Source organism: Panthera tigris, chromosome A3 (genome assembly GCF_018350195.1).
Source record: "Panthera tigris isolate Pti1 chromosome A3, P.tigris_Pti1_mat1.1, whole genome shotgun sequence".
NCBI lineage: Eukaryota > Metazoa > Chordata > Mammalia > Carnivora > Felidae > Panthera > Panthera tigris.
The window spans coordinates 10,642,114-10,654,715 of record NC_056662.1 but is presented as its reverse complement, the minus strand read 5'-3'; the positions used below and the strand labels follow the sequence as shown (position 1 = coordinate 10,654,715).

At 54.8% G+C, this 12,602-nt stretch overlaps 1 long non-coding RNA gene across 1 annotated transcript in view; it reads left to right on the top strand.

Moving 5' to 3' along the window:
* The window catches only part of LOC122237155, a 54,637-nt gene that overhangs the window by 30,571 nt on the left and 11,464 nt on the right, over positions 1 to 12,602 (top strand). The window contains exon 3 of the long non-coding RNA XR_006215367.1: positions 364 to 659. This is a non-coding gene — a long non-coding RNA (uncharacterized LOC122237155). The remainder of the gene's footprint in view (positions 1 to 363; positions 660 to 12,602) is intronic.

Below are 12,602 nucleotides of genomic sequence, written 5' to 3'. Positions count from 1 at the left end.
CCCCGTCATCCTGCGGTTGTGCCACCACGTGGTTGGAGTCCTTCGCAGGCTGCCTGGGAGAAAGTCTCGTTGGAGAGGCCATGCTCCGCCCGTCCTCGGAGAGGTGTGTTTGTTTTGCTTTGGCCGACTGAGTTCCACCTGTGCTGTTCGTTAAGTCGGTCGGTTTTCCGACAAGATGGATTAAGAATCTGTTATGTGCCAAGGACAGCAGCAGGTCCTGCTGTCTTCGTATTCATGTTTCGGTGGTAGCCAGCCTCTAGGATGGCCTCCTCGCCTCCTTGTATTCACATGCAGTGAACAGTGAAACAGGGGTAACTTATCTCTCTCTCTCTCTCTCTCCTCCTCTCTCTCCCTCACACACAGGCACACACACATTCACAGGAATGATGGAGGTGACTCCTGAGGTCAGGTTGTAAAGACACTGTGCCTTCTGTGACACTCTGTCTTGAATCCGTCACTCTGAGGGAATCCGAGCACATCGAGCAGCCTTGTGACAGGGTCCGCACAGTGAGGAACTGAGGCCTCCTGCCAACAGCCGTGTGCGGGCGCCATCTTGGAAACAGACCCTCCAGCCCCAGTCAAGCCTTCGGATGAGACTGTAGCACCAGCTGACATTTTGACTGCAACCTCATGGGGGACCCTGAGCCAGAACCACCCAGGTGAGCTGCCCCCAAATATCTGACTCACAAACACAGTAAGAGAACCGATGTGTGTTCTTTTAAGCCATTTAGTTTTGTAGTAATTCATTATGCAGCAATAAATAAGTCACACATGGGGAGAAACGAATAGTGCCCCACACAATGCCAGGTGAAGGCTAAGTGCTGTGGAGAAAAATAAAGCAGGAAAGGGACTGGTGGGGAGGGAATTGCAGTCTTAAAGAAGATAGTCACTAAGGCCTCACTAAGAAGGTGACAATTGGCTAAAGCCTGAAAGCAGTTAGGGAATGAACTATGTGGAAGAGTCTCTCGGGCAATGAGATCAGCAAGTGCAAAGGTCCTGAGGCAGGAGCTTGAGTGTGCCCTCGACACAGAGCCTGACGTGGCTGGAGCAGGTGAGGAGGGGAAGACGGTAGACGGTGAGGTCAGAGAGATGACAAGGGGCCTAACCAGAGGCACGGAAAGCCCCATGATGAGATGATCATAGTGGCTAGTGATCCCGGGCGTGGCTCAGTGCCAGGCCTGGCCCTTCCCCTGCATTGCCTCCTTCAATCCTCACCAGATGGGGTAGACACTGTTACTGTCCCCACTTGACAGATAAGGAAACTGAGGCCCACAGAGCTTATGTAACTAACCTGAGGCCACAGATCAAACCCAGGTCTGAGGTCCTCAAACCTATGGTCTTAATAACCAGTCGGAATTCGGGTGGGAAGGGAAGAAGGGGGAGGGGGGCGCTTCGCCTGTTCCCCTGAGGAGCCATCACCCTCTGGGATGCTTTGTCCAAATTGGGACCTGTTGAACCTGCGTTGCACGCGTACTTCGGGCCCCGGGAGAGAGAGAGCGTGCAGGCCGTAAGTGACCCAGGGGGGCGGGCTTCGGGCCGGGTCCAAGGCTCTGATGATTCGCAAAGTAGCTTGGGGATCTCCGGCCCCGGGGGAAAGCGGGACCAGCCGAGGCCCAGTTGGCAGTGGAGTGTGTCGGCCTTGCTCCTGGCTCCCCACAGACGTGCATGAATCACCACGGGCAGCACCACACGGTCTGCCCAGGACGCGCCGTTCTGCGGGGAGCACGGCTCCCACTGTGAGCTGGGGCCAGGCCGGCAGAGTCTGTGGAAAAATGCTGCGGTGGGGTACACCCTGGCACTCTGCTGTGTTCTGTGCTGCCCCAGATTCCCCGGTGGCCTCCTGCCAGCCCAGTGGGATTCGGTACGTTGGTTGAAAAAAAAAAAAAAAAAAAAAGCCAGTAGAGCACTTTTTGAGAAGTCAGAGGCCCAGACGTTAGGTTTCTGTCCAGGTTATTAACAACAGCCACGAGGTCACGACACTTACTTCGTGTGGACTGAGTGCCAGGCGCTGTGCTAATGTGTACGTCGTTCTGTCCCTCGTGGGCCTTCTCAGAGTCTTACGGCGGGATGCCTTTGTTAGCCCCATTTTCCGGGTGACGAAACCAAGGCACCGAGAGGTTAAATCACTTGACCAGGGTGAAGAGGGGGTTTTCACACTGTTGTGCTGTGGTACCCTGGGCCCCTCCCGGGTAATTTCGAGGTCACACTAAGGAGCACGGAGGGCACTGAGGGCACCCACTTCTCCCTATTCCCAGCTCCGCTCTCCGTTCTCATGTGTGGGGCTCGAGGTGAATAGTATTAGCTTAATATCAAACTAGTTTTCTTGTTTTATTTACGCTGACAATATAAAGTATGCAAGGCAGGGGCCCTTCGTTGCCTTCTCAAGATCCATTGTTCCCTCCTTCACTCCAGTTTTACTGAATGGGGCATCGTGTCCAGTGAAATGGCCCCAACCCCTCCCCTGCTTACAGCTAGAGGCAGCCAGTAAGATGTAAAGCTGGGGTCACCAGCTGGGGCTCAAAAGGCTCTTCGTAGAGTTTACTCACTCACTAGAAGGTGAGTCCTTTTGGCCCTCCTTCTCTTTGCCTCCTTTTTGCTGCTCGGATCTTCAAAGTAACGGCCGGAGCCCTGGCAGCCACCTTGGACCATGGCTCATCACTGAACACGGAAGTTCTGTGCTGAGGATGGTTAAGCGGGAGGCTGGGGCGTGCTGCCTCCTACGTGAAAAGAAAAGGAGCCCTGCATGTTTTAAAAACTATACTTGGCTTCCCATTATATTCAGCTGGAGTTAAACTTACACGGCAATGTTTGTTGAACTCTTGCCATATGCTAGGGTACACACTTAACCCTTACGGTAACCCGATGAATTAGGTGGGTTCCGGAGCCGGGTAGTCTGGACTCGAATTCTTGCCTCTTTCTTTCTTTCTTTTTTTTTTTTTTTTTATAAATTTATGCTTATTTTGTTGTTTTTTTTTTTTTAATTTTTTTTTTAATGTTTATTTATTTTTGAGACAGAGAGAGACAGAGCAGGAACGGGGGAGGGTCAGAGAGAGAGGGAGACACAGAATCTGAAACAGGCTCCAGGCTCTGAGCCGTCAGCCCAGAGCCCGACGCGGGGCTCGAACTCACGGAGTGTGAGATCATGACCTGAGCCGAAGTCGGACGCTCAACCGACTGAGCCACTCAGGCGCCCCAATTCTTGCCTCTTTCAACTTAGGCAAGTAACTCCATCTCCTTGTGCCCCGTTTTCCTTCTTCCTTAAAGGGGAACAGCAGCAGTGGGGTCCACCCATCAGGTCGTTCGGAGGATTAAATGAGGCTGTGTGGCACGTAGTAGGTGCTTAGTAAAGACCTGCCCTTATCCCTGTTGTACAGATGAGGACATTTGAGTGGAGGGGTCCAGGGTTCCACAAGCAGCGTAGGGAAGGGGCAGGAATTTGAAGTCAGGCAGGATTCTGTTACTAAAATAAAATAAATTAGCTACTCCCTCTTAGATGATCGGTAAAGATTAATCTTGTTATGAATTCTGTGTAATCTATTGTTATATGTATCTATGATAACGAATGTGGAACTAAAAGATGTCATGTGGGGCGCCTGGGTGGGTGGCTCAGTCGACTGAGGGTCCGACTTCAGCTCAGGTCGTGATCTCGCGGTTCACGAGGTCGAGCCCCGCGTCGGGCTTTGTGCTGACAGCTCGGAGCCTGGAGCCCGCTTCGGATTCTGTGTCTCCTTCTCTCTCTCTGCCCCTCCCCCCCATCCATGCTCTGTCTCTCTCTCTCTCAAAAAGAAATTAAAACATTAAAAAAAAATTTTTTTTTACATATGTCACTACTTTTTAACTAGTAAAGAAACAGTTTAAACAAAGACACCAAGCCCAACTGTGTGCCCAGGAGCGGCAGGGGGCCAGGAACACAGTGAAGAATAAACTGGTAAAGACAGACCTACTGTCCTTGAGGAACCCCCAGTCTGGTGAGGTGGGGGGGGGGGCTCATCCATGTAATATACACAGTAATATAGTAAGTGTTGTAAGGGGGCTCCTGGGTTGTGTGAGCTCAAAGAAGGGGCTCCTAACCCAAGAGGCAAGGAGGGCTTCCTGGAGGAGGAGACATGGGCATTTAATGCCGAAAGAAGCTATGGCAGGCTACTCTTGCCACAGCCCCTAGTGATCCCTGCCTGCCTCGTGTATTCACAGCCTCGTGTCAGATTTCCCCTTGTGTGGGCACTGCTGGGCCTAGTGGCCTGCTTCCAGCGAATAAAATGTGGCAGCGTGATGGGCTATCACTTCCAGAATTAGGTGCACAACACCGTGACCTCCATCTCCCTGGCACTCCCTCCTGCCCTCCTGCTCACTCCGTCTGCCAGCTGCCATGTCGTTACGTGTGCTGCGGAGAGGCCCCCATGGTGCGGAACTAAGGCGGCGGGGACGGGCAGGGGGTGGGGGCGGGGTGCTTCCAGCCGACAGCTTGCGAGGAACCGTGGTCCTTGGCCCAACGACGCCGGAGGAACTGAATGTGCCAGCAGCCCCGTGGGTGAGCCAGAGGCCTTGTCAGCCGAGCTTTGAGGTGATGGCGGCCCTCGGGAGACCCAGAGCCAGGGGACGCAGGTAACGGTGTCTGGATTCCTGACCCGTGGAAACCCCGGGACAAAAAAATGCCGTCTCAAGCCACTTGGTTCTGGGGGAGCTTTGTTACACGGCAGCAGATAACCAACATAGAAGAGCGGGAATTAGCCCTGTGTTGGGAGGGAAGCGAAGGGGAACGGGGAGGCCGTGGTGGGCACGGGGACCCACTGAGCAGGGGCCCAGAAGGAAGAACACGTGCTGCTGTGGCAGAAACCGCGACGGTCTGGTCGGGGCAGAGCGCAGGCTGCAGACGTCCACCCCGTGGGGGCAGGAACTTCACCTCATTGTTTTTAAGTTTATTTATTTTGAGAGAGAGAGAGAGAAAGCGTGAGGGGCAGAGAGAGGGAAAGAGAGGGAATCCCAAGCAGGCTCCGTACCGTCAGCACAGAGCCCGACGCGGGGCTCAAACTCACGGACCGCGAGATCACGACCCGAGCTGAAATGAAGCGTCGGGTGCTTCGCCGACTGAGCCACCCAGGCGCCCCAGGAGCTCCGCCTCATTGACTGGCCACCATATCCCCAGCGCCCACGCGTGAAGGCTGGGCACACAGTAGGTGCTCCATAAATGTGGGTGGGAGGCGTGATCAAGAGAGAGGAATGGCCGAGGGGAATCTTGGGAGGAGGGCCCAGAGCAGGTAGCCGAGGTCTGCTGGCCTTCTCACGGAACCTGGATGGGTCCTTAGGACCACCCTGGCCCTCGGACAGGGGAGACGCGTGACCGCGACCAGGCCTGGAGCATTGCTGGAAGGAGGGCCCGTGGACCTGCCCGTCGGTAGGATGTGTGGGCAGAGGGGAGTGGGGGCATAAGGACACCTACTGCTATAGTCAGAGTGACTGGGGTGGGGGGGGGGGTGGAGGGGGGGACAGTCGTGCCGTTTTCTTGTGATAGAAAATATCCGAGCCATGACCTGGGGCAAGTCACTTAGCCTCTCCATGCCTCAGTCTTAGTCATCAGGAAAGTGGGGTTAGTAAATCCTACCTGACAGTCATGAATAAAGACCCGGGGATAAGAAAAAAATGAGATTTACACGCGATTTATGTGTAATGCATGATTTATATATTACGTGCTTTTTACGTGTGGGAGGTTTACGTTCCGTCTACGTACTATCAGAGCACCGGAGAAGGGGCAGCCTGGGTTGTTGGAGGGGCACCGGGAGAGGCGTGCGCTTCCGGAACGCCTTCCTCCAGCTCTGTCCCTGGGAAGAAACAAGCCACTCAGAGGAAATGAGAACCCTCTGCACGAAAGCTCACTTTCGCCAATTGTGGCAGAGGCAGATTGCATCATGTTTTCACTGCCATCTGCAAATGGCACCCTCCCGAGAAAGGGCCTCTCCCCCGACCAGCAGAACCTCTGAAATAGGACACTTCTTGGACCGACCAAGCGCAGGCCCTTGCCTCTTGACATCACTCAGGGTCTCCGTGTTCTGGCTCACCACGACAGATGTATAGATTTCAGGGTTTCGAGTGCTGACAGGGATCTGCAGCATACTTGTGGGCTCGAGTCATGTCTTAGCTTCGGGGCCCGGTCGTGCCTGTTCACATCACGGGTATTTCAGGGTCTTGACAAAGGGATCATCCTGAATGTCAGATGCGTCAGGGGGCTCGGGTGTTGTGTTTCTGCCTCTCGGGGGATCATGTAGGGTATCCGCGGGGTCATTCCAACGCTCTGGATCAGTGGTTCTCAGCTGGGAATCGTTTTGCCCCCCCCCCCCCCCCGGGGAACATTTGGCAGTGTTCGAGAACATTCTTGGTTGTCACGACCGTGGGGTTGGAGTGAGGCCGGGTGCTGCTTGAACCTCGTGGGTGGAAGGAAACCCAGGGTGCTGCTGACCCCCCTGCGATGCAGGGGGCAGTGCTCCCCCTCCCCCCCTCCCTGCAGAGAGTGACCAGCCCCAGTCGTCAATAGTGCTGAGCACAAGAAACTCAGCTCTAGGTTAACTCACTCGTTGAGTGAATTCTGAGTGCCCTCTGTGTGCCAGGTCCTGGGTAGCCCAGCGGTAAGACTGTGAAGGAGACCCCTGAGGCTCCCCTCATGGAGCCAGCTACCGTTCTGGTGGAGAAGACAGATAGAAACAGGTAGACAATGAAGTGTGTTTCCTAAGATGAGTTCAGATGCTGAAAAATGCCGTGACGACCGGCCCACGTGTGTTTCTGCGCAAAGTCATTTCCCTTGTACCGGGCACAGTGCTCAGCAGAGTCTTTGCTGAGCTGGCAGTGGTTCCGAGTACTCAGCTCTTGTGCCCTTGGGCAAAGTCGTCTCTCTGTGCCTCAGTTTCTTCATCTGTAAAATGGGAGTTGTCCTAGGACCCACCTGGTAGAATTGTGGGGATCGAGGGAGGGGATATGTTTAGAGCCCCTGGAACATACCTGGCCTGTCAGCAACATTTATTGCTCCATAAATGTTAGTGTCATTCATTCATTCATTCATTCATTCATTCATTCCTCCCTGCCCTCTCCTCATGGGTCAACAGAAAGTCTTTGCCCCGACTCCTCGGTTCCATCGCTTCCCTTGACCTTTGCCAGTTGTGGTGGGTAATGAGTGCCCAGCACAGGGTAATAGACCTTCCAGAAGGTATGAGGAGACGGGTAGCACAAGGACTCGTCAGGGGATGGCCATGGTGGAGAGCAGTCCCTGCTACTCTGGGAAGGGTATGCTGTAGCCCTGTGTCCCCAAATGGCCCTTCAGGGTCCCCATGAGCCCAAGTGGTCAGCACGTTTCTTGCGCAGGTACCTTAGTGGCTCGCACAGGGCCTCAGTTGGCTTCTGACCCCTGGGGAGTTCTTCCTGTCTGCGGCCAGTTCCTGAGGGGCTAGCGTCTGAGAACTCTGTCTCCTTGGGTGAGCCAGGAGCCTTCTGGTCACAAGTAAGAGGAAAGAAAGCACCCCCCAGACTCCACGGACGCTACCCGACTTCTTCAGCTCCTCCCTGGAGAGACCCTGTGGCCTTCCCATAGAGCAAAAGTCCCGCTGGATTTCCTTTCTTGACCAAAAAACTCACCTAAAATTGGGAGGCAAACTCAAGAAACCAGTTGATTTATAAAGCAAATTCAAGGTGAAACCTGACCAAAAAACCTATCGACCTTGTGGAAGTGAGAGGTTTGGATATGCCTGCAAATATCTCGTTGAGTCGTTTTAAAACTTTAAATTGATGGTATTTGGTTTTTTAACTTTTTCCGATGTGGCATCTGTTCTTCGAAAACAAGAACAGGAGGCAGAAAAGACTCTCTGAACTTGTTCCTTGTTCAGTTTATAATGGAATAATGATAATACCATGCAAATTAAACATCGTGCCGTAAAAAGAAAGACACCACTTTCCAGGAGGATTCACTTCAAGTAGAAACTATGCAGCAGTAGCAGGTGGTCGTAACAGCCCCTCATCCGTATTGCCCCCTCCTAAGTGCTTTATCGTATGAGCTACATGCGAACGCTGTCCCCACTTTATAGATGGGGACGTTGAGGCACAGAGCGGTGAAGTGAGTCGGGTGGGGCAACGTGGCCAGTAAACGAGAGAACAGGAATTTGAGGCCGATTAACCCAGCTGCAGAGCCTGGGTCCCCAGGGACTGGCCCACGGGCCTCGGATAGTTTGGGTCCCGGCCGTGGCGTCGTAAGACGACGTCGTTCTTTCTAGATGGCTGCAAGGAAGGCCACCCCCCTGAACCTGTTTTCAGGTTCATTCAGCAAAGGCTGTGTTATGTGACTGCTGGATGTTTTTGTAGTCAAGCTGAGACGCCGTATCGGCCGATGGGTTCTCTCAAAGTCGCTTCCCCCGCCCGAGTTCTCTTGGGCTGCAATCAAAGGCACTTGCCATATACAAACTTCAAAGCCAATTACAACCGGCCTGACGTGACTGGAGGGCGCCTCCCAAGGCCCTGACAGAGATGGCAATTGGTGATGGAGCTGTTTTTAATGATGTTTCATTTTGATGAAGCCAGAAAAAATGTGCAAATACTCAAAAGACTGTTTACAAACTCCAGCTGTGGCCACTGACCCACATCTAATTCTGCTAATCACATAGACAGGAGTTTTATCCCCACCCTCAGAATACATTTCCAGCTGTCCCCACCTCTCAGCCCCCCATCCCCGCCCCCACCCCTGTCCCCAGCCAAGAAACCGCTTTTCTCTGTCCCTACAGCTGCTGTCATTAGCATTGTCTACTGGGCAATAGGGCAGTACCAGACCTATTTCCTTTCTTTCTCCCCACCCCAAGTTTGTGCCATTAACACAGAGAGCTTTGAGGTTTTCTAAAATCTAAACCTCCCAAATGCGGAGGGCTGCATTTGTAAAAAAAAAAAAAAAAAAAAATTCAGACGAAGAGTCTCACTTCAGATTTCCATTTAAACCAATTATATCTGTTAGGATTAGGTTTCACTAAACATAACAGAAGAAAAACCCAAATATGTTATGCCTTAAAAAAAGATCAAAGTCTATTATTCCTTCATAAAAAATTAGGGACCCAGACTGTCTTTTTCTCCACCGTCCTCAGCATGTGGCCTCTATCCTCAAGGTCACCTCGTGATTCTAAATGGCTGCTGTAGCTCCAGCCATCACATCGACCTTCTAGGCCAGCTGCCAGAAGAAACTGAGGAGCCAAGGGCCCTCACACCTTCCCCTTTACAGAGCTGTCTTGGCAATAACCCACCAAATCTCCTTTTATATCTCCTGGGCCAAATCATAGTCCTGCGGTCTTATCTAGCTTCAGTGGATGCTGAGACGTGTAGTCTTGGACACTGGCTGACAGTGAGGTCTCTGTCACCATCGGGGATGCAGTGTGACTACAGCAGCCCAGAAGAACTGGAGTTCTGACCACCCGGCACGGCGTTGGGGACCAAGGAGTCCGCTGGTGCTTCCAGCCTCCTTCACTGACCCCGAGGCTTCATTTCCTGGGGCAGACTCTCCTCTTCCAGAGGGACTGTGATCTGGGGTCAGAGGTGACTTACTGGCTTTAATAAATTGGGCTCAGCAAAACCGAAGGAGCAGTCTTCCTTTGGGATCTCGGGGGTGTATCTCCAGGCTCCACTCCGGAGGCAGCACGGCCCCTGGGGCAGCTCCGTCACCGTCACCGAGAGCCTGTCCCCCTCGTTCGCAGTCTGCTGACCTCTACGACCCTCCTGTCCCAGTAGAAAAGCATTCCAGGGCTGCGATCCGGTTCCGTTGTCTCCCTCAAGGTGGCGATACCGCCATGTGGGCCCTTCCACCATCACTTTGCTCTCATCTCATCCCTGATCTCCCATCGGCTTGCTGGAACATTGGAGGTAGCCCTGGGGTGGGGGGAGCCTCAGGAGAAGTGGGGCCTCCTTCCACAGGAGCCCCGTGGGATGGCCGTGGTCGGGAGGGCTGGACAGTGGAGTTGACCGACAGCGGGCTGCCGTCAAGGAGCACCAGTGGCTAACGCATCCACCAGAAGCTGGGGGTGGGGGGCGGTACGGGATCGACGCCCCCCAAGAGGCCCCAGGAGGAACAGGACCTGTGCCTTGATATGGGTCCTCCATTCTCCAGACTTTGGGAGTAGATGAATTTCTATTGTCTGAGCCCTCTGGGGTGCCGCATTCCAGCAAACTGGAAGGATGGGGCTGGCACTGAGACTGGGGGAGGTTTGCATAAGAGGAGGGAGAGGGGGAGGGTCCCTAGGGGGAGGTTTGCATAAGGGGAGGGGGAGGGTCCCTAGGGGGAGGTTTGCATAAGAGGAGGGGGAGGGAGAGGGTCCCTAGGGGAAGGTTTGCATAAGAGGAGGGGGAGGGGGAGGGTCCCTAGGGGGAGGTTTGCACAAGAGGAGGGGGGGGTCCCTAGGGGAGGTTTGCAGAGGGGGAGAGGGAGGGGGAGGGTCCCTAGGGGAGGTTTGCATAGGGGGAGGGGGAGGGTCCCTAGGGGAGGTTTGCATAAGGGGAGGGGGAGGGTTCCTAGGGGAGGTTTGCATAAGGGGAGGGGGAGGGGGAGGGTCCCTAGGGGGAGGTTTGCACAAGAGGAGGGGGAGGGGGAGGGTCCCTAGGGGGAGGTTTGCATAAGGGGAGGGGGAGGGAGAGGGTCCCTAGGGGGAGGTTTGCACAAGAGGAGGGGGAGGGGGAGGGTCCCTAGGGGAGGTTTGCATAAGGGGAGGGGGAGGGTCCCTAGGGGAGGTTTGCATAAGGGCAGGGGGAGGGTCCCTCGGGGAGGTTTGCATAAGGGGAGGGGGAGGGGGAGGGTCCCTAGGGGGAGGTTTGCACAAGAGGAGGGGGGGGTCCCTAGGGGAGGTTTGCAGAGGGGGAGGGGGAGGGGGAGGGTCCCTAGGGGAGGTTTGCATAAGGGGAGGGGGAGGGTCCCTAGGGGAGGTTTGCATAAGGGGAGGGGGAGGGGGAGGGTCCCTAGGGGGAGGTTTGCACAAGAGGAGGGGGAGGGGGAGGGTCCCTAGGGGAGGTTTGCATAGGGGGAGGGGGAGGGTCCCTAGGGGAGGTTTGCATAAGGGGAGGGGGAGGGGGAGGGTCCCTAGTAACCCTCCCCAGGGATGCCTCAAGGGTCAAATGAGGCAGTATACGCAAAGTGCCCAGCACGCCTGACCTGGGCCTTCTCCCCCCACTTCCCATGCCTGGCTTCACGACTCAGGTCTTCCCCCCCTCCACCCTCCCTGTGACCGCCACCCACCAAGAAAGGTCTTGCTACCGAAAACAGCCCTCCGCCTCCCGCTGTGCCCTATCATCCCATCTCTTTTCCCGAGCAGCACTTAGGACTTTCTGGAGTAATCTCATTCTTTTTTTTGTCTGCTTTCTGCCTCCCCGTTAAGGCAACAGCAAGACACACACATGCTCTCAACCGAAATTTGCATGTGGGCGGGGGCTTTCTCTGTGTTTATTTTCATTTTGTGTTCTGTCCCTTTGTTTTACATTTTATGTGTCATTTTCTTTTATGAGTCCCCAGGGGTGAGGACTGTGCCTGGCCCCGAGCAGGCCCCTGATGAGTGCTTAGCAGGTGCTTGGCGAGGACAGCCTCCAGCCTCCTGGCCTGGTGGCCCCGAGTCCCGTGAAGGCTCCTTTGCACAGGCCTGAGATTCTGAGTCCCTGGGTCTGGCTTAGGGCTCGGAAATCCGCGCTTGTAACAAGATCCCCACGTGATTCCAGTGCAAGCGGCCTAGAGGGGCACACGCTTCGTCAAACACCACCGTCCAGGCTGCTCCAGAAATGGTACAGAGCACAGGCTTGCTGCAAAACGCTGCCTGCCTGGGAGGCTCCTGCCTCCAGGGACTGGACATTTTTGTGATGGGCAGGAGCTTGGACTCACACAGAGCTTTAAGCCCTTCTCCTAAGCCCTGCTCTTTGGGGTGGTGCTTCACATACACACGCAGGGTGTTTCTGCACAAGTCTGTATCTGACTCACAGGACCTGGATGGAGTCAGGAGGGAGCCTCCCAGCAGGACAGCCACTTTGATGCCAGCCCCGGGATAATGTCACTCCAGATGCCTTGTGACTCAGCCACGGCCCCAAGGGCATCCCTGGGTGGGGAAGGGATGAGGTCTGGCATCTACAGAGTTTAGAACCAAACACTTCAAGGTGATTTCTTAAGGAGTCGAGTGCACTCAGGGAAAATTCAGATAAAGGCCAGGGCTCGAGGGATGGGGGCAAGGGGTGGTCGCCAAGAGGTCCACTTGTAAGCTTCACCAAATAAGGGCATGGCTCCCAGAGCCTCAGGCGTAGCTGACCTTCAAAATGATACCTGACCTTGGGAAAGCAGTGAGTCACAAGGCTAGTCTAGTGTCTGCTTCCTGACGGCAGAGCTTCCGACCTCTGCGAGCCCTGGGACATTTCTGTCCTGACAGCCGATGTCAACTGCTTCTGCCCAGATGCAGCGAGGCATCTTGCCCCGTGAGCCAGCCTCTCTGGGGAGAGAGGTCAGCTTCTGGGGGGCGGCCCCAGGGCCGATGAGGGCTTAGTATCTCAGATGAGTCTCAGCTGGTCCCTGGTTTGGGGTGACCCGTCGGCCCTGGATCCATACGTGAGGATAAATCTTGGCGGCA